The sequence below is a fragment of the Myotis nattereri genome (genome assembly GCF_964212035.1).
Source record: "Myotis nattereri genome assembly, chromosome: 1".
In the NCBI taxonomy this organism is placed as follows: domain Eukaryota; kingdom Metazoa; phylum Chordata; class Mammalia; order Chiroptera; family Vespertilionidae; genus Myotis; species Myotis nattereri.
The window spans coordinates 104,352,661-104,374,872 of NC_138075.1; the positions used below are offsets into that span (position 1 = coordinate 104,352,661).

General features: G+C 45.9%; 1 protein-coding gene and 1 pseudogene across 8 annotated transcripts in view; one reads left to right on the forward strand and one right to left on the reverse strand.

The window, feature by feature from the left end:
* The window catches only part of LOC308528133 (glyceraldehyde-3-phosphate dehydrogenase-like), a 47,137-nt pseudogene extending 28,060 nt beyond the window's left edge, over nucleotides 1-19,077 (forward strand). The window contains exons 3-4 of the transcript in view: nucleotides 17,753-18,521; nucleotides 18,764-19,077. The product of the transcript in view is annotated as a glyceraldehyde-3-phosphate dehydrogenase-like (transcript). The remainder of the gene's footprint in view (nucleotides 1-17,752; nucleotides 18,522-18,763) is intronic.
* Nucleotides 1-22,212, reverse strand: part of PARD3 (par-3 family cell polarity regulator) — an 823,338-nt gene that overhangs the window by 644,665 nt on the left and 156,461 nt on the right. The window lies entirely within an intron of this gene.

Below are 22,212 nucleotides of genomic sequence, written 5' to 3' on the forward strand. Positions count from 1 at the left end.
TACAGAAGTAAAAGACTCCATGCAGGGATGTACGTACGTGTGTGTGTGTGTGTGTGTGTGTGTGTGTGTGTGTGTCAGATTTTATTCCATTCACTGCCTACATAATTTTTTTAGGCAGCAAAACATTGTAAAGCTGTCCACGGTGTCTGAATATTGAACTCTGAAACAAACAAACAATATTCAAAACCATGTCTCTGTGCCTTTTGAGGCTTCCAGAGTCAAGCCTAAGAGTGAAGCCCAGAGGAGACATCTGCCTTCCAGCTGAAAACGCATAAACTATGGAAGGACCCAAAGGACACGAACAAGAATATTTTTCCCCATTGATTTCTAGAGAGAGTGGAAGGAGAGGGAGAGACAGAGAGAGAGAAACATGGATGTGAGAGAGGCACATGGATTGGTTGTCTCCCACATGAGCCCTGACCAGTGCCAGGGAATCAAGCCTGTAACTGAGGTACATGCCCTTGACCAGAATCAAACCCTGGATCTTTCAGTCCTCAAGCCACTGAATAAAACCGGCTGGGGCAGGACACAAAGTCTTTACCCAGCTCAGTGGGAGTTTATCAAGCTTAATATTTTAAAACTCCTTTGTACAAGTAGCAGCTAAATGCCGATGGCCGAGCTCTGACTGTTCACATCTCTGGTGAACAGGTGTATTCTCTGGTGTCACAGTGCGGACATGGCCAAGAGCAGCTAAAGAGAGGAGTCATTTTCAAGGTTCTAGGCACACTAAGTGCTTCACACATCACTAGTGCACATGGGATCCTGAGATTCTTCTTGGCAACTTATTTCAAGAACAAATCTACAGTCTGGCTCCAGCTTTTGGAGGATGTCATTTAGCAAGTATGACAACAACCATGCAGTCTTAGCATGTGGCCACATTAAATTCATTCAGCATGTGCAGCTCAGTTGCACTAGAATTCACAGCGACAAGGAAATTGAAATTAAATTTTATAGTTTACTAGAGGCCCGGTGCACAAAAATTTCTGCACTCACTGGGGGGGGGGGGGGGGGGCGGCATCCATCAGCCCGTCCTGTGCCCTCTCGCAGTCTGGGACCCCTTGGGGGATGACCACCTGCTGGCTTAGGCCCTCTCCCTGGGGGGATTAGGCCTAAGCTGGCAGTCAGACATCCCTCTGACAGCCCAGTAGCCCTCGGGGGATGTCCACTTGCCAGCGGGGAGCAGGCCTAAGCTGCAGTCGGACATCCTTAGCACTGCTGAGGAGGTGGGAGAGGCTCCCCCCACCCACGCTGTACTGGCAGCCGTCAGCCTGGCTTGTGGCTGAGCAGAGCTCCCCCTGTGGGAGCGCACTGACCACCAGGGGGCAGCTCCTGCATTGAGCGTCTGCCCCCTGGTGGTCAGTATGTGTCATAATGACCAGTCATTCCCAGTCATTCTGTTGTTAGGGTCAACTTGCATATTACCCTTTTATTATATAGGATAGAGGCCTGGTGCATGGGTGGGGGCTGGCTGGTTTGCCCTGAATGGTGTCCCGGATCAGGGTGGGGGTCCGCTGGGGTGCCTGGCCAGCCTGGGTGAGGGGCTGAGGGCCGTTTTCAGACTAGCCACACCCCCTTCAGGGTGGGGGTCCCCGCTGGAGTGCCTGGCCAGCTTGGGTGAGGGGCTGATGGCTGTTTGCAGGCTGGCCACAGCCCCTTCAGGATGGCGGTCCCCACTGGGGTGCCTGGCCAGCCTGGGTGAGGGGCTGATGGCTGTTTGCAGGCTGGCCATAGCCCTTTCAGGATTGGGGTCCCCTCTGGGGTGCCTGGCCAGCCTGGGTGAGGGGCTGATGGCTGTTTGCAGGCTGGCCACAGCCCCTTCAGGATGGTGGTCCCCACTGGGGTGTCTGGCCAGCCTGGGTGAGAGGCTGATGGCTGTTTGCAGGCTGGCCATAGCCCTTTCAGGATTGGGGTCCCCTCTGGGGTGCCTGGCCAGCCTGGGTGAGGGGCTGATGGCTGTTTGCAGGCTGGCCACAGCCCCTTCAGGGTGGGGGTCCCCACTGGGGTGCCTTGCCAGCCTGGGTGAGGGGCTGAGGGCCATTTTCAGGCTGGTCACAACCCCTTCAGTGTGGGCGGTCCTGTTGGGGTGCCTGGCCAGCCTGGGTGAGGGGGCCAGCCTGGGTGAGGGGCTGATGGCTGTTTGCAGGCTGGCCAAGCCCCCCAGCAGGGACCCTCACCCCATGAGGGTGTGGCTATCTTGGGTGAGGGGCTGATGGCTGTTTGCAGGCTGGTCACAGCCCCCAGCCACCCAAGCTCCCAATGGAGGCTGGCTGGAAGCAGGTATCTGGGATTTATTTATCTTCTAGAATTGAAACTTTGTTGCCTTGAGCAAAGGCCACAGACGGCCAGGGAAGGCAGGAAGCTTGGCTTCCTCCATCACCGGGGCAACCAAGCCTCCTGCTTGCTCCAGCTTCGTGGCTGCCGGCCACCATCTTGGTTGGGTTAATTTGCATATAGTCGCTCTGATTGGCTGGTGGGTGTGGCTTGGGGCGTAGAGGAGGTTCAGTCAATTTGCATGTTTCTCTTTTATTAGATTAGATGAATTTTCCCCAATCCTCACCTCAGGACATTTTCACTGATTTTTATAGGGGGGAGGAGGGATTTTTATAGGGGGGAGGAGGGGAGGGCATCGCTGTGAGAGAGAAACACTGACTGGTTGCCTTTCATACACACTCCAACCAGGGACAAAACTGGAAACCTAGGTATGTGCCCCTACTGGGAATCAAACCAGCAACCTTTTGGTGTACAGGATAACACTCCAACCAACTGAAACACACCAGCCAGGACCGTAGTTTATGAATTTTAAGAAATTGATCTGCTGAAAAAGTGTGGGGCCCTGACCAGAGTACGCCAGATACTAAAGGCCCATTTGCCATATGCATGTGCAAGGGCAATGACTCAGCAGTAGCAGTATACACACTGCATAGGCACACCCTTATACAACCTACTTATTTTAATGTAATACAGATGTTACTAATGGGCATGAGGCCTCTTTTGTTTGAGTGAGTATACAAAGTGCCACTGACCAGCCGGTTGTTGGCTGCTTTGTTTGCAATAAATAACCCACCTGCCTACAGCCACTCACGTCTTTTTCCAATTCTCGGCATCCAAAGAAGGCAAGTCCCTGGCAGAGGAACTTGGACTCAACAATAAGGGTAAAAAAAATACATATTTTAAATGAGTAAAATGAAGACTAGATATTACACTAAGTTTTCTTGTGGTTTTGGGATGCTCACCTAATTTTTCAAGAGAGATGTCAGATAAGCAGATAGTATAATTTGAAGAAAATTATACTGCATAAGGAACCAAGATAATACGCCCAGCCAGTGTGGCTCGATAGTTGAGCATTGACCTATGAATCAGGAGGTCACAGTTCAATTCCCAGTCAGGGCACATGCCTGGGTTGCAGGCTCGATCCCCAGTGTGGGGTGTGCAGAAGGCAGCCAATCAATGACTCTTTCTCACACATCATTGATGTTTCTATCTCCTTTCCCTCTTCATTCTCTGAAATCAATAAAAATATATAGGAAGGGAGGGAGGGAGGGAGGGAGGGAGGGAGGGAGGGAGGGAGGGAGGGAGGAAATGGGATTCTAGAATCAACACTGCCACTAAAAGCAACTAAGAATTTTTTGGAAACACATGCTCTCGCAAAGAAATTAATAAACCTAGCTTTAAAAGAGTAGAAATACTGGCCCTGGCAATGGGCTTGCCATGGGCTCCAGGGTTCTGTCCCTGGAGCTCTGAAGTGACTCTGTGCAGCTCTCAGTATTCCAATGTCTCTGTCCTCCTAAGGATAACAGAGACAAGGCTGAAGAATGAGTGCTGGAACCACTCAGCTCTCCTGCCACACCAGCTTCCTCAGCCTCTGCAAGGGACTTGGGGGGGGGGGGGGGGGAATGGAGGGGGTAACCCCTGGGTGTGAACAGCAGGACCAAGACAACCACTTAGAGTCCCCATGTTCCCAGAACTGATGCCAAGGGGTAACGAGCACAGCATAGCCTCTGGAGCTTGGGCCCCAAATATAGCCCCATGGCCTCTGCCAGATGGCTTTGAACTTGATCTAGACAGGCCTCTTATCATGGGGGAAGCGGGGAAGGGGAATGGCTGGCATGGCAGCTACCTCTCTCTGTGCTGAGCACAGCCTGATTCCTGAAGCCACAGTAAATATTGGATCAGTGAATAAATAAAAATTCTAAGACACTGGGGGTGAGGGAGATGGGGAGGAGTCAAAATATAGGTAGGAGAAGGTTACCAACTAATTAACAGATCTTTAGAGCAAACTATAAAAATGTGTTATTATAGCACGGCCAGTGTGGTTCAGAAAGGCACAGGTTCAATTCCCAGTCAGGGCATATGCCCTGGTTGTGGGCTTGATCCCCAGTAGGAGGCAGGTGGGCAGGAGGCAGATAGATGTTTCTCTCTCATTGATATTTCTTTTTATCCCTCTCCCTTCCACTCTCTCTAAAAAACCAATAAAAACTATTTTTTAAATGTGTTATTATATTTGACAAGTCCTAATTTTTCTCTGTTATGTAGTTAGTTAGGTAGTATTTTATTACTAAGAATAAAACTTTAGGCAAAAATCAGAAATGGAAAAGAATTCTCCAACTGATTACCTTTCAGGACAGTCACTAGGATAATACTGAACCTTGACAAAGTAAACATTATAGGAACTAGGAAATTATCCCCCAAAAACATAGTGACAGTGCAAAAGTATGGGTTTTTATGAAAGAAGCAAGTTAGAAATACTAAGAATGTGGTTATAAGCTCTAAATGCTTACAGTGGAAAAATAAATTATGTTTTTTGCTGAACCATTATTAATAACTTCTTGTTTTTTGATTAGTGCAGATAAGTGACTACTATTAGCTAAACATTTTATTTGTAACCATATTCAAGTCCAGCAGGTACATGAAAAGAAGACTCTCTTCCCACCTGAAGAGTTTAGAAAATAATGTACTTTTTTATTAAAATTTTGCCCTAAAGCTTTCTCTGCTGTCCAAATAATTTCCCAACTCCTAAGTTTCATCTCTCTCTCCCCTGGGTGTTCTTCCCCATTAAAACATATTTTAATATGTTTACATAATAGCAATGCTATAAAGTGTTATTTCTTATTGAAAAAATGATCATTAATCTCACTTCATACCTCAGAGAGCATAACAGTAACTTGGCAATAAGTTACACAGTATGATCATCGTCCACTCACAGCCTGAGAGGAAAGTCCTGTTAGTGTTTTATGTCAATCACAGAACAGTCTTCACAGAAGCACACAGGATTGTTTCTTAGAGAGGAACAGTCCCCAGGTCACATCGCTGATTCTATAGCAGCATGTTCTCTTATATAATTACTGTCTTCCTCTCCAAATTCCCATGCACCTCTTATCTTTGATATTGCCTCCCACAGAGGTATTTAATTTTTGCTTTTATTTAAGCAGAGAGCTTTAATTTACTAGAGGCCCCGTGCATGAAATTCGTGCACGGGTATGGTCCCTAGGCCTGGCCTGCGATCAGGGCCCACAGCTGGCCCCACCCCCCGCCGCCACCCACCCCCAGGTCACCATCTGCCATCGGGTGATTGGTGCTCGACAGCCGGGGGAAGGGACCGAAAGGTCAGCTGTTCCCACCCACTCACAAGCCCTAGCCCTGCAGCGGGTGGCCATCAGGCAATTGGAGCCTGCCAGCTGGGAAAAGGAACCAAGAGGTGGTCAGTGCGCCTCAGTGACTGGCCCAGCGGTCATTCTGCCATTAGGGTCAATTTGCATATTACCCTTTTATTACATAGGATTACTATATAGGACTAGAGGCCCAATGCACAAAGATTCGTACAAGAATGGGCCTTCCTTTCCCTGGCTGCCGGCACCACCTTCACTCCGGCCCAGAGCCACCTCTGTGACTTCGTTCCAGCCCGGAGCTGCCTTTCCGCCTTCCCACACTTCCCAGAGGCCCGGAGCAGCTGGGGCAGTGTGGAACACCGGCATTGTCACCATAGCAACGACTCAAGCGTCCCACCCTGCCCCTGGCCACTGGGCACCTGCGTATGCAAATTAACCCGCCATCTTTGTTGGGTTAATTTGCATACTTGCTCCTGATTGGCTGGTGGGCGTCACGAAGGTACGATCAAATTGCCTCTTTCTCTTTTATTAGTGTAGATTATTTCACCTTGATTGCTATCATTCACTTTATGAGGAAGGAGGGGAGGGTAAATTGCTTTCAATAAAGCAAGTCATCTTTTTATACACAGAACTTCAGTATGTCCATACCTAATGGGAATCACATTTTGAACAACCACTCATTACTCATCCCTTCCTGTGAATAACCCTCACACACTGGTGAGCAACAAGCTGAGGTACAGTCTCCTGGGGACAAGGCCCTGTCTTGACCTACTCTTTGCCCAGATTCTGGAAGAGTGCATTATAAGCATTCAACATTCATGTACCAATGGAAGCGTGGATGAATTAAATAAAAAGGATGACTTCGAAAACTGTTGAGCAAAGCTTTCACAAAGCCAATAATCCTACTAATACTGATGAGGAAAATGAGACATTCTCCCAGGAGCTAGCAATCTGAATCTGTGCTAGTACCCTAATGTACATTCTTGTTAGCCTATAGTCTAGTCACTGCCCCTTCTTTTATTATCTGGTCCTGCAAGACCTGTTTACCTAAGTACTACCCCCATCTTAGAGAGGCCATAAGGCATGAACAATACACAGCCCCCAGAAGGAGTTATCAGTGCTGGTACCAGGCCAGGCCTGAGATGTGGTTTCACTGCCCCCATCGAGCACATAGAGCTTTTTGCAAAGCCCGCAAAAGGTCCAGAAGTCCCAGCCCATATTTGGGAGACAAAGAAACCAAGAGGGTATAAAGGGAAAGCTTCCTCCATATTGGCTTGCTCAGGATTTGGAGAGTAATTGCCTGCCCTGAATCCTGTACTAGTACATGAGAAACATCTGAAAATAAATGGGTTTTTCCTGTACTCCAACATATCTTTCAGTCACCTGGTAAATTCTGTAACAATACAATTCCATAAAATGTAAGTTATTTTGTATTGTTAAGACATAAATAGTACCAGGGCAGTAAAAATGGAAGCTTTAAAGACTTCTCTTCAAGCCCACAGAAGCACGTTTGTACCTGAAAGAAAAATAAAAGCTCTGAAAATTCCTTTTCTTGCAGCTATTAGTGTACCAGAATGGTTTGAATGCTAGTAGGCACAACACAGTTTCACTTTTTAGTAGTTGCTAACAACTATTTGAGAGAAATCCTAGGGCATGTCAACTTTTGAAAATATTTAGTCAAGAAACAATAAACCTATTTGGAATCCTAGCTTCAAAGTGTTTGAAACTAGCAGTCAGGGTGGGAGCATTTAAGCACAGCTTCAGGGGCCTAAAGAAAAACCTCAAAGAACAGGGTCAAAGAGTAGGGTGCAATGAGACCCTGATGTTTCATTATCCTTCTCTGTGCTTGTGGAGAAACCAACCCCAGACAGAAACCCAACATGCAAATCACATCTCAAATACTCATGAAAAATCTGTAATAATAAAAGCATAATATGCTAATTAGACCAGACATCCTTCCAGACGAAGCCGAAGCTGTGAGGAAAGCCCGGGTCCCAGGAGCCAGAGGGAAGCCGGTGCCGGCAGCCGGGGGAAGACCTATTCTTGCACGAATTTTGTGTATTGGGCCTGTAGTCTGTTTATAAATAAAAATACTTTCTTCATCCTAATGTTGACATGTGGCATGCACCTGGATCTGAGAACTACATTTGACTTTTATAAACGAATTGAAACTTAATGTAATGCTATATCATCTTAAAAAACAAGATTAAAAACATATAAAGCCAAGTTGAGCTGCAGAGTGACTGTTATAAATGCAACAATGTTAAGTCAGCTTCAAAAGAAATTCTTAAAAGGAATGCTAAGAACTTTCATGAATGTTTTGTTTAATTCTTAATACTGATGTATTTCATCTTAAAACAAATCCAAGAGCTGTTGTGAATGTTCCTCTTTTCATGTTGGTGATATTGTGAGGAGTCGTTGATAAGACCAAGAGCACCTTGTAATAATGTGAAATCTAAAGAACACTATGCAAACCTGGCAATATATGTCGCTCCAAGCAATGGCTTTAAAGAGGCCTGGTTATCTCACACAGCCTATCATTTAACATTTCCTAGATGGGCTGAGATTCCTGCTGCCCTTTGGGGAACAGCCAAGATAAACATACTGTAGTCGCTATGAATGAGTCCTATTTAAACACAGCTGTGGAGCTGTGTATGTTAAGTATTAAATGGACCAAATTCAGCAGGTTCCTGAATTTCTAAGATTTAGTCTCCACCAAGTCATCTCTGATGGAGGACTGCACTTAAGCATTGTGTGGAGGCACTACCTGGGCACCTGCATTTGCAGTAGCTATTTTGAGTTCAGTGTGTTCTGCTTACAAAGGAAGGCTTTTTTTAAACAGATAAGCTGTAAATTGTGATTCTGACTTAAAGCTTTTAAGGTTTCTTTTTGTTGAATTTTAAAAATGGTGTAATTCTGAGTCAGTTTGTTTCCCACCATTAAGTTACCCTGTGGAAATGTATCATTCTGCTGACTTCTACATGCACCATTTTCTATATAACCAAGATTGAGAAATCGGCATCTAGATACAGATATATAGGTAAGTAATCACAGTGTTGGTATTAAAGTAAATGACTGAAATCCACTCACTGAAACATTAACACATCCTGATACATGAATTTCAGCCATTTACTTCAAAAACTATGTTGTTTTTGCTGAGGCAGATTTTTTGATCATACATGCTTAAAATTAAAGCCCCTGCATTAGCCCAGCAAACTGTCCAATATTAAACATTTCAGCTTCTCTGCATTTTTTTTCATTTAGATATTATATCAACTCTCTTGACAACTCTTGGAAGTAACACTATACTCTTGTTCTAACTATCATCCTCCTAACCCTCAAAGAATATACAAAACAATGATTTTGAAACTTGTATTTTCTATGGAAACCTTTCCTCAAAGTGATGCAAAAACTGAAATTATATCACTGCTTAAATGTCACACACTAGCTTGTAGCAGAGAAACAATGCTCCAAAGAGGACATATATCTTGCTTGAGGAAAATACAAAAAAACAAAAAAAAAAAAGTATCTTTTTCATCAGTACAAAATGACCCAGGCATGTAGGAGGTTTGAGCTCTTCTCCTGCACCACGTCTTTGTGCATCCTCCAAAAGACCACATCTCATCTTTAGGGTGAGAAAAAGTATCATTTTACCTGATAGCTCAGAACTTAGTAACTTAGAAGCATGTTCATTACCACCACTGGAACTACAATCAAGTAGAAGTAGTTTAGGGCAAGGAGTTCAAAATTATCAGAAGAATTTAATCAAACAAATTGGATTTGAGCAGAGAACCTGACTTCTATAAACAATGCTATGAAATCCTTAATGGCAAAACATGGCATTCATTTCAATGCCAACACATAAGGCCCCCCCTCCTCAAGTTAAAGCAGTTTTAAAAACTTCATGCTTCTTCAAAGGAACAGAAGAAAAGATTTTGCCAACTGAATCAGCACCCTTAATTACCTCATTCATTGCTGGTATTACTCTTTGTATATTCTATATAGAAGGTATAAGTTCTTAAAAACAGGTTTTTACTGTCTTTAACTAAAATTACATTGATCTGAACATAAATCCTGCCACACTGAAATAATTCAGGATTGTTGAGATTTCTTGGCCACAAATATCTATTATGGATGTGATTTCTGCTGGAGAAAATATTAGAGATTAGGAACTTCTCAGACTTCACTTGTTTCTGATATGACTTGTTCTCCATAATAATAAAAACAGAAAAAGAAGATGAAAGTAAAAGTACTCAGGATTTAGCACACATGTGAGGACAAAAATACTGGGGTGGGCAAAATTAGGTTTACAGTTGTTCATATGGAAAATGATATAATAAACCTATATAATAAAAGCCTAATATGCTGAGTGTCCGGTTGTCCCGTCAGCCATTCAACCATTCAAAGTGTAATATGCTAATGATATGCTAGGGCCGTTCAACCACTCGCTATGACATGCACTGAACACCAGGGGGCAGACACTCCAACCCGTAGGTTAGCTTGCTGCTGGGGTTCAGCTGATTGGGATTGAGCAAGATGAGCCGGACATGCCCTGAAGCTCTTCCACATCCCTCCCCGGCCCCGATTGTCCACTGGTGAGGTCCCTCAGCCTGGCCTGCACCCTCTCACAATCTGGGACCCCTTGGGGGATGTCAGAGAGCCGGTTTCAGCCCAATCCCGCAGGCCAGGCTGAGGAACTCCACTGGTGCATGAATTTGTGCAATGGGCCTCTACTTAATGAATAATAATACAAGAGCCCTGCCAGTGTGGCTCAGTACTTGAGGCTTCAGCCCACGCACCAAAGGGTCATAGGATTGATTCCTGGTCAAGGGCAAGTATCTCATTTGCAGGTTCATTCTGGAGCTCTGCTCAGGGCATGTGCTGGGGGCAACCAATCAAAGTCTGTCCATCTCTGTCTGCCTTTCTCTCTCTCCCTTTCTCCCCCTCCCTCCTTTCCTTCCTCTCTCTCTAAAAATCAATTGAAAAAAATATCCTCGGGTGAGGACTAAAAATAATAATACAAAAATAGCCGAAACCGGTTTGGCTCAGTGGATAGAGCGTCAGCCTGCAGACTGAAAGGTCCCAGGTTCGATTCCGGTCAAGGGCATGTACGTTGGTTGCGGGCACATCCCCAGTAGGAGATGTGCAGGAGGCAGCTGATCGATGTTCCTCTCTCATCGATGTTTCTAACTCTCTATCTCTCTCCCTTCCTCTCTGTAAAAAATCAATAAAATATATTAAAAAAATAATAACAAAAATAAACTCTGCTTCATATACTCATAACTGTAAATATACTTTTTCCCACCCCTGTAAGTGTAAAACTGATATGTATTAATTTTCATTATCCAATTCTACAAACCACTGAGAGATATCCCACAATATATAACATTCATAAAATTGCCAGATAAATACCAGCAATTTGAGTTGTTTTTAAATTATAATAAGGAAGTAGTTCTAAAGTGTTTCACTGTTGTAAGTACAATTCTTCACCCAGTAATGATATGGATATCATGATTAATCTATCTATACTAATAAAAGGATAATATGCTAATTAGACCGGACATCCTTCCTGACAAAGCCGGGGGCTTGGCTGGCCTGCAAACCGCTGTGGCCCTTCACCCAGGCTGGCCCCACCCCCAATGGGGACCCCCACCCCGATCAGGGTGCGTGGCAGGCCTGCAAACTGCCCCTGGCCCCTCGCCCAAGCCACCCTGCCCCCAAGAGGGGACACCCACCCTGATCAGGGGTGTGGCTGGCCTGCAAACTGCCCTCAGCCCCTTGCCCAGGCAGGCCCTGCCCACAGCGGAGACCCCCACCCCGATGGGGGCGTGGCCAGCCTGCAAACCCCACTGCCAATGCCCTGGCGGCCCCACCTCCCAACAGGCTCCTCCCACCCCAATCCGGGACCCCCTTCAGGGCAGGCTAGCTGGCCCCCACCCATGCACCAGGCCTCTATCCTATATAATAAAATAATATGCAAATCGACCCTAACGGCAGAACGACCAAAATGACCGCTGGACCAGTCACTATGAGGCACACTGACCACCTCTTGGTTCCTTTCCCTGGCCAGCAGGCTCTGATCGCCTGATAGCCACCTGCTATGGGGCCAGGGCCAGCAAGCGGGTGGGAACAGCCGACCTCTCAGTCCCTTCCCCTGGCTGTCAAGCACCGATCACCCGATGGCAAATGATGAACCGGGGATGGCTGGTGGCAGGGAGTGGGGCCGGCTATGGGTAGCTGGGGGAAGATGGCCCTGATTGCAGGCCAGGCCTAGGGACCATACCCACACACGAATTTCACGTGCTGGGTCTCTAGTATATATACAAAAAGCCAGCAACCAGAACGCTGTAAAGACCAGAATGACCAGTTACTATGACGCCCACTGCGGCCAGCAAACTGGCTGGATCGTGTGTGGAGCTGGCAGGCAACCTACCGCAGCACCTCCCCCCTACCATCCCCACCCCCACCACTCCCCCTACCCCAATAGGGGACAGGGCCAGCCAACCTCCTGCAGCCCCTCCCTCTTCCCAGCCGGACCCCAGAATGGCCACCCCACCCCGATTAGGGGCAGGCAGGCCAGCCAACCTCCCGCCATCTCCTCCTCCCAACAGGCCCAGCCCGGATCTACCCCAATCAGGGCTAGGCCAGCCGGACCCCACCCATGCATGAATTTGTGCACTGCGCCTCTAGTTCTTAATAAAGATCAAAAATAACCATTCTACCAAAAGACCACTAGGAGGCGACACAATCCATGACACTTGTCCAAAAATAGATTACAAAGGGAGAAAGAAAGAAAAAAATCACACCTTATGTGATTTTCGTTTTACTTTATACCTATTATTGTTGCTGTTAGGAAACTAAAAGAATAGCTCTATTAAGAAAAGGAATCTTCTCATTTCTAACAGACAATACTATTATAAGACATGCTATATAACATTTGAACAGCCAAAAATTACAAATTCAGCACATAAATAATAGACCCAAAAAGTTAAGAAAGCATACAACCAGAATCTTATCATTTATACTAGAGGCCCAAGGGGGGGTGGGGGTGGTGGGGGTGTTCCCTCAGCCCAGCCTGCACCCTCTCCAATCTGGGACATCCCTTTCCCAATCCAGGACTGCTGGCTCCTAACCGCTCCCCTGCCGGCCTAATTGACACCTAACTGCTCCCCTCCCAGCATGATCACCCCAACTGCCCTCCCCTGCAGGCATGGTTGCCCCCAACTGCCCTCCCCTGCTGGCCATCTTGTGACGATGTGGGGGTGGCCATCTTGTGACACGAGGGTGTGAGGGTCAATTTGCATATTACCTCTTTATTATATAGAATTTCCATTTAGTAGCCTCAATGTATTTTTTTTAATATATTTTATTGATTTTTCACAGAGGAAGGGAGAGGGATAGAGAGTTAGAAACATTGAGAGAGAAACATTGATCAGCTGCCTCCTGCACAGCCCCTACTGGGGATGTGCCTGCAACCAAGGTACATGCCCTTGACCACAATCGAACCTGGGACCCTGCAGTCCACAGGCCGACGCTCTATCCACTGAGTCAAACCAGTTAGGGCTCAATGTATTTTTTTAGGCAAAATAAATTTAAATCCAAACAGCCCCATGGAACAATAATTCTATGTATTTATAAAAACACAAATTAGCTTTTATTCTAATAGTAAAGGCCCGGTGCATGAAATTCATGCATGGGGGGTGGGGGGGGGATGTGTCCCTCAGCCCAACCTGCACCCTCTCCAATCTGGGAGCCCTCAGGGGATGTCCCACTGATGGCTTGGGCCCGCTCCCCATGGTTCTCTGCTCTCTGCGGGGCCTGCCTGCTCCACACCATGTTGATTGGTAAGCATGCCCTGCTGGGTGCTGTCTGCAGGCGTGCTTGCCTGCTCCCGGGCCGTGCTTGACTGCTCATGGGTCACCGCAGTGACAGCCAAGCAGGCCCAGCTGGGTGCTGCCTGCGGGCTGCACTTGGCTACTCCCGGGTTGCCATGGCAATGGCCAAGTATGCCCTGCTGGGTGCTGTCTGCGGGCACGCTTGCCCGCTCACAGGTCGCCACAGTGACAGCCAAGCGGGCCCTGCTGCGTGCTGCCTGAGGGCACACGTTGCCGGGATGATGCCGCCAGTGTCCTGCCCCGGCCGCTATGGGCTCCACCATCTTTGTCGTGGAGTGATGGTTAATTTGCATACTGCTCTGTTATTAGATAGGCTTTTGTTTACACATAAAAGTAAACTAGTTCTTTCAGTAAGATGTTTGAGTAACATGAGGGTACTGATTAAAAATAGTGTTTTGGGCCGAAACCAGTTTGGCTCAGTGGATAGAGCGTCAGCCTGTGGACTGAAAGGTCCCAGGCTCGATTCCGGTCAAGGGCATGTACCTGGGTTGCGGGCGCATCCCCAGTGGGAGATGTGCAGGAGGCAGCTGATCAATGTTTCTCTGTCATTGATGTTTCTAACTATCTCTCTCCCTTCCTCTCTGTAAAAAATCAATAAAATATATTTTTTAAAAAATAGTGTTTTGGAAGATTTCATATTAATCAGAATCTTCTGATAACATTACAACTGTTTATTTTGTGACACACAGTAATTTAAACCCAGGTAATAAGTGAATAAAGACACATAAAAATAAAAAAATAAACATCCACAAATTGACTGACAGCACAGAGAATGTCAATATGGTTTTGAACTATAAAAAATGTTCAAATTAATCAATAAACTTTTCCAAAAGAATATTAAGGAATAAATACAAAAAAGATAACACTTTCTTTAACTCCAAACGAAATTTAAAGGGGAGAAATTGTTACGCCAATTTGCTTTTGGCTGATTTCTGAAGTGGCCCTTTTGAGGTTCAATGACCTTGCAAATCTCAGAGCCTTCAATAAATAAGTCCTTTAGAGAGGAACCTGAAAAAAGTAATACCTCTTGTAGTTTCCTCTTTACTCTGTCTGCCCCCTCAACCTATGAGGAAGGCAAAATCCATGGGAAGTTGATTCTAAAACTAACTACAGAATAAAATGATCCCCAAATAAAAAGCCCCCAAATCCTGATATTTGACCTGCATTAGGTGAAGTCCTGAAGAAAGTAACAAAGTCAAAATCAGTGGGAAATAAGGACAGAGCCCAACCCACGGTAAGTACCACTCCATGAACTCAGGACGTTGCATATCGCAGCACTGATCCAGGCTTACTAGGAGACCAGGGACGGGCTCCACTGCACTAAATGAAAGCAATCTTTACCAATTAAATAGGGCAGAGATAGTTACTCTGGAGTAAAACAGGGTGTAGCAACACACCTTCTGTCAGCAGGGTGAAAGTAAACACATCAGGTTCAAAGGTATCAACTCATTCTTTGCCAAAATAGACAGAGGTTACAGGATAGGATCATAACATAACTCTTACTCCAAAAACAGGATTCCTCTTAGCAAGACCATTCTTTAGACTCCTTAAACATTCTCTGCTTCCAGTGAATGAGAAATGGAGTGATAAAATGCTTAAATATACATCTTTTACTCAGATAAATATAGGACAAAATATTTACAAGAAAATGAAATAGGAATCTGAAACACCTCTCTGTCCCAGAAAAGAGAAGAAGGGTGTTTGTGTGCCCTCTCAAAAGGCAATAAAAGCACCTTCCCTTCACTTCATTTCAGATCTAACTAAACTGAGGCTGTGTATGAGGAGAGAACATGAAAATAAGATACGTGAGAAAAGGGAGAACTAGGCTTCTAGTGAGCATTGAATACTATGAATATTTACAACACAATTAATACTCAGGTACTATTAAACTAGAGCCCACAAAACTCAAAGCTTTGGGACACACATAAGCATAACCCACGGACTGAAAGGTAGTATATTCAAGAAAATGTTTTTTAATTTAGCTAATAATCTTAAAAGTTTACTACTTGATAGTAAGAGCCATACCATTATTATTTTAAAAAACACATACAGCAATCATTAAAGAAACTACAAAACTGAAGAAACTACATAATCAAACATTAGTGTATACCAGAATATCTACTGATAAATAATACAAGCATGGAAGTTTAAAGGCAACAAAGTGTTGTTATATATTTTACTACTGTTAAAAATGTTATCCAATCTCCAGTGAAGTACAAAAATAGAGTATGCTTTTGGAAATGCTTATATCAATTTGACAGAATAATTTTGTCTGTGCACTCTAATTATATATGAAATAAAAGTAAGCAAACCACAAGTCAATTTTTCCTTGTAATTAATTTACAATGTGTTTTACAACATTATTTGTCTGCCACAGACTAGAAATAGAAAACAACTCTAGTCCTTCACCAAGACAGTTCAAGGAGCAGTGAGCTACTGTGGTGACTAAAGGTCAATCATCTTCACACTGCCTTTCTAGGAGAGAGGAAAATTCAGAACTGGAACAAGAATGAGGAAGCATTTCTGGTATGGAGGCTAACCTGAACATACCTCCTCATTTACCCAACTTGAATATTCCCACCTACACATGGAGAATTTCTTGATTTAAAAATACTTGGAATTACTTTCATTTATACTAATTTTAAAAGGGTAAAAGACAACTAAGTTATAGTACATGGAACAAAATTTCTGTGCCTGAGAAAATATTTTATTAGCATTTTCACCTTCCTATTTTATAAGGGCTCCCTAAAGGTAAGCAATTTCTCCTCACTTCAATATTTCCAGTTCTGCCTGTAATGGAAGAGATGCTCAATAAGAATGTGTGGGCTAAATTAATGAAAATGATGCTGTTACAAAAATGTAACTGCAGGTTCGTTTCATTCTGAAGTTCCTAGAACTGAGAAATCTCTGCTGACTCTACACATTACTGCTAATAACAAAATGCCTTACAGCAGTCATCACGTGACTATCCCCTAAGAAGAGGTATTGTTTATCAATTTTTGTAAGAAAATAAGTCAAGCAATATATTAGACATTCCAATGCAAGGAATATCAGAATTCTGAAATACAGGGTACAGATTCTATAATTCCCTATTCCACGTGGATTTCTGATGTTATACTATGTGCCTTTATTATATTGAACTAGAGCAGTGATGGCGAACCTATAACACGCGAACTCATTTTTTGGTTGATTTTTCTTTGTTAGATGGCATTTAAATATATAAAATAAATATCAAAAATATAAGTCTTTGTTTTACTATGGTTGCAAATATCAAAAAATTTCTATATGTGACACAGCACCAGAGTTAAGTTAGGTTTTTCAAAATGCTGACAAGCTGAGCTCAAAAGGTTCACTATCACTGAACCAGAGGCCTGGTGAACAAAATTTGTGCACTGGGGTGGGGAGGGGTCCCCCGGCCTGGCCTGTGCCTTCTCTAATCCAGGGCCCCACAGGAGACGTCCGACTGCCAGTTTAAACATCCCTCTCGCAATCCAGGACCGCTGGCTCCTAACTGCTCACCTGCTTGCCTGCCTGATCGCCCCTAACCACTCTGCCTGCCTGCCTGATTGCCCCAACCACTCTGCCTGCCTGCCTAATGCCCCTAACCACTCTCTCCTGCTGGCCTGATTGCCCCTAATTGCTCTCCCCTGCCAATCTGACTGCCCTTAACTGCTCTCACCTGCCGGCCTGATCACCACTAACCACTCTTCCTGCCTGCCTGATCACCCCTAATTACCTCTACCTTGGCCCCTGCCACCGTGTCTAGAAGGACATCTGGTCTAATTAGCATATTACCCTTTTATTAGTATAGATGCATTCTGGTTGGCATTCAAGTGCTTGCCATCTAACATCAAACAGTTATAACAATCATAAAATTTCTAGGGGTTTTCTTAGTGTGATTATCTGTACATATTTTATAAATAATACTACCAGTGCCTCATATTTGAGGATTAATCTCCCAGCACTGTCACTTTTTAGTCTCTTAAATTCCGTTGTTTTGCTCAATCTAAATTTTATTTTACTCTAATTCAAATGTTTTGATGCAGGAGAACTTCAGGCGTTCCTTTTCTACATTTTATACTAATTTCCTAATTAAAATGTAATAGTATTTTCCATCACAGACAAGGCAAGTATTAAGGTAAGGGTGTACACCATCAGAGGAAGTAATAAAGATTATTAGGTTAAGCTCTCTTTTTCCTCCTGTTCATCAGACAGCCTTGTCTCCTGCACAGTGCCAACCATAACACTGAGACACGATGGTGAACGTCAGAGTGAAGGGATTTGGCTGCACTGGGCGCCTGGTCACCAGGGCTGCTTTTAACTCTGGCAAAGTGGATATTGTCGCCATCAATGACCCCTTCACTGACCTCAACTACATTGTCTACCTGTTCCAGTATGATTCTACTTATGGTAAGTTCAAGGGCACAATCAAGGATGAGAACAGGAAGCTTGTCATCAATGGAAAGTCCATCTCCATCTTCCAGGAGCGAGATCCCGCCAACTACCCCCAAGAGAGGTGGGGCACACTTGAAGGGTGGAGCCAAGAGGGTTATCATCTCTGCCCCTTCTGTGGATGCCCCCATGTTTGTGATGGGTGTAAAACATGCCAAGTATGACAACTCCGTCAAGATTGTAAGCAATGCCTTCTGCACCACCAACTGCTTGGCCCCCCTGACCAAGGCCATCCATGACAACTTTGGCATCATGGAGGGACTTATGACCACAGTCCATGCCATCACTGCCACCCAGAAGACTGTAGATGGCCCCTCTGGGAAGCTGTGGCGTGATGGCTGAGGGGCTGCCCAGAACATCATCCCTGCTTCTACTGGCACTGTCAAGGCTGTGGGCAAGGTCATCCCTGAGCTGAACAGGAAGCTCACTCACTGACAAGGCCTTCCATGACCCACCCCCAATGTGTCAGTTGTGGATCTGACCTGCCACCTGTAGAAAGCTGCCAAATACAATGGCATCAAGAAGGTAGTGAAGCAGGCATCAGAGGGACCCCTCAAGGGCATCCTAGGCCAGTGATGGTGAACCTATGACACGCGTGTCAGAGGTGACACTCGAACTCATTTTTTTGGTTGATTTTTCTTTGTTAAATGGCATTTAAATATATAAAATAAATATCAAAAATATAAATCTTTGTTTTACTATGGTTGCAAATATCAAAAAATTTCTATATGTGACATGGCACCAGAGTTAAGTTAGGTTTTTCAAAATGCTGACACACCGAGCTCAAAAGGTTCGCCATCACTGTCCTAGGCTATACAGAAGACCAGGTTGTCTCCTGTGATTTTAATAGTGACACCCCCTCCTCCACCTTTGATGTTGGGGCTAGCATTGCCCTCCGTGACCACTTTGTCAAGCTTGTTTCCTGGTATGACAATGAATTTGGCTATAGCAACAGGGTGGCGGACCTCATGGTCCACATGGCCTCCAAGGAGTCAGAGCCCCCTGGACCACCAGCCCCAGCAAGAGGAAGAGAGGGCCACAGCTGCTGGGGAGTCCTTGCCCCAGATCGATCTCCCAACACACTGAGGATCTCCTGGCCACAATTTCCATCCCAGAGCCCCTGAAGAAGGGGAGGGGCTTAGGGAGCCCTACCTTGTGCACCACCAATAAAGTTCACTGTACCCAGCCAAAAAAAAAAGAAAAGAAAAAGAGAAAACATTATTAAGTTAGACTTATTGCAAACTTTTACAATGTGGAAACACTATTTGTTGCATGCGTTTACCATACATTCTACATACAGGGGTGGGCAAAAGTTTACAGTTGTGAGTACACAAAACACAGCTTATTTTTGTATTATTTATTTATTCAATATTGTATTATTTATTACTAGAGGGGGAGGGGGGTTCCCTCGGCCGGGCCTGTGCCCTCTCGCAGTCTGGGACCCCTCGGGAGATAACGACCTGCTGGCTTAGGCCTGCTCCCGGGTGGCAGAGGGCAGGCCCAATCCCTAGGTGCAGCTCCTGGTGGGGCTCAGAGCAGGGCCGACTGGAGAGTTGGGGCGCCGCCCGCTGTGATGCACAGAGCAGGGCGGATTGGGAGGTTGCAATGCCACCCTCAGTCACGCTAAGGGTAGGGCCGATTGGGGGGTTGGGGCACCGCCCCCTGTCACACTCAAGGCAGGGTCGATGGGGAGGTTGCGGCGCCACCCCGTCACGCACAGAGCAGGGCCCATCAGGGGGTTGGGGAGCTCCCCCCTGTCACGCACAGAGCAGGGCCCATCAGGGGGTTGGGGAGCTCCCCCCGTCACGCACAGAGCATGGCCCATCAGGGGTTTGAGGAGCTCCCCCCTGTCACTCACAGAGTAGGGCCGATAGGGGAGTTGGGGCACCGCCCCCTGTCATACTCAGGGCAGGGCGGATCAGGGGGTCGGGGCGCCGCCCTCTATCACCCACAGAGCAGGGCCGATCAGGGGGTTGGGACGCCGCCACTGTCATACTCAGGACAGGGCCGATGGGGAGGTTATGGCTCTACCCCGTCACACACAGAGCAGGGCCTGTGGGGGGGGTGGGGGGGGGGGTGGCGCCGCACCGTCACACACAGAGCAGGGCCAATCAGGGGGTTGAGGCGCCGCACCCTGTAACACACAGAGCCGCAGGGTGATCAGGGGGTTGGGGAGTTCCGCCCTATCAGGCACAGAGCAGGGCTGATCAGGGGGTTGGAGCGCCTTCCCCTGTCATGAACAGAGCAGGGTGGATAGGGAGGTTGTGGCCCTGCCCCCTGTCACACACAGAGCCGCAGGGCAATCAGCGGGTTTGGGCGCTGCCCCCTGTCACGCTGATCCAGGTGCCGGGAGGCCTCGTGGCTCCGCTGATCCCGGTGCTGGGAGGCATATTACCCTTTTACTATATAGGATAGAGGCCTAGTGTATGGGTGGGGCTGGCTGGTTTTCCCTGAAAGGTGTCCTGGATCAGGGTGGGGGTCCCCGGCCAGCCTGGGTGAGGGGATGATGGCTGTTTGCAGCTGGTCACACACCCTTCAGGGTGGGGGTCCCCATTGGGGTGCCTGGCCAGTCCGGGTGAGGGGCTGAGGGCTGTTTTCAGGCCGACTGAAGCTCCCAACTGCTCCTTTTTTTCTTTTTCTTTTTTATTCTGGGCCAGCTTTAGCTCTGAGGCTCCAGCTCTTAGGCCTCCGCTCCTGAAAGCAGCAGGTATCTGGTTTGTTTCGGTTCTATAATCGAAACAATGTATAACTCTAGCTCTGAGATCCCGGGCTCGCTGAAAGCAGGTTTCTGGGGGTTTGTTTAGCTTCTATATTTGTTACAATGTTTCTTAAACTGCAAGCTCAGAGGCCAGCAAGGCAGGCGGGGAACGTTGGAGTCCTCCGTCACTGAAGCAAGCAAGCCTCATGTTAGTTTCAAGCTGCCTGACTGCCGGCCGCCATCTTGGCTGGCAGTTAATTTGCATATCTCACTGATTAGCCAATGGGAAGGGTAGCGGTTGTTCGCCAATTACCACGTTTCTCTTTTATTAGATAGGATTATTAACCACCTATTTTTGCCCATCCCTGTAGTGTGATTTACAAATTCATATCTGCAACTCTAAACTTTTCCTTAAGCTAGCTTCAGACCTATATATCTAATGACCTACTTGACATCTCTTCTTAGATGTCCCAAAGGCATTTCAAAATCAGTTTAAATATCTCAATAGGATGAAGACTGACTATCCCCAGCCCTGTACCCTTATCCCACTTCTTAAATCTTCTACTTAAACGAACCTCCCACAGTAAACAGAATCTCCCTATTCCCTTCAACAATATATGGAACGTTCATATGCTCCACCCGATCTCCTCCAGTTAAAACTTCCTCCAATTAAAAAGTCACCTTTTTATCTGCTTTGCCCTCATTCTTCACAGCCTGAAATTCTGGAAAATCTAACTCCAAAACATATCTCAACTCAATTCATAGATCCCCAAGTCTATACTAGGCTCAGACACCACCATCTCTTCACAGGATGACAGCCTTCTCAATGGTCTTTCTCCCCTCTCCTACCCATTTACAATATATTTTTCACAAAGCAATCTTCTAAAACTATGTCACTCCATAGTTTGACAGTTCAGTGGCTTTTTGTTGCATTTAGTATCAAATCTCAAAATTGCTTAATGTAATCTTTAATAACTCCCCCTTACCTCCTTCCTCTGCAAACGCACCTCTTTCCCCTCTCCCAATTGCTCACTGCATATCAGCAACACTAATTCCCTTTGGATCCAATAACACACCTCATCCTTTTCTCTACTTCAGATTGTTCTACCAGTTGCTCCCTCTGCCTAGAGTCCTCTGGCCCCAGATGTTCCCAGATCTGGTTCCTCATTATCCAATTAACCAACTCCACACCATTTGTCTTCTCCTCAGAGATGTACTTTTCAACAGGCTGCAGGTACCAATTTCCACCCACCCATCTATTCTATATCCCATCCCAGACTTACTTTGTATCCTCATTGCAAGGAAAGCTCTAGGATATGAGAGAAGTTCTTCCACCCACAAACATCCTCCGCACTTCCAGCTGTTTCTCAATTACATTAAAAATGAAAAGGAGGAGAAACTAAGATGGCGGCATAGATAAACACCGGGAAATAGTCGCCCCACACAACAATTGAAAATTAGCCCAAAGGACGGAGCAAACATCGTCCAAAACAACAGGAAGGCTGGCTGAGTGTAATTTCTACAACTAGAAGAAAAGAAAAGCACGCTGAGAGCCAGAGGA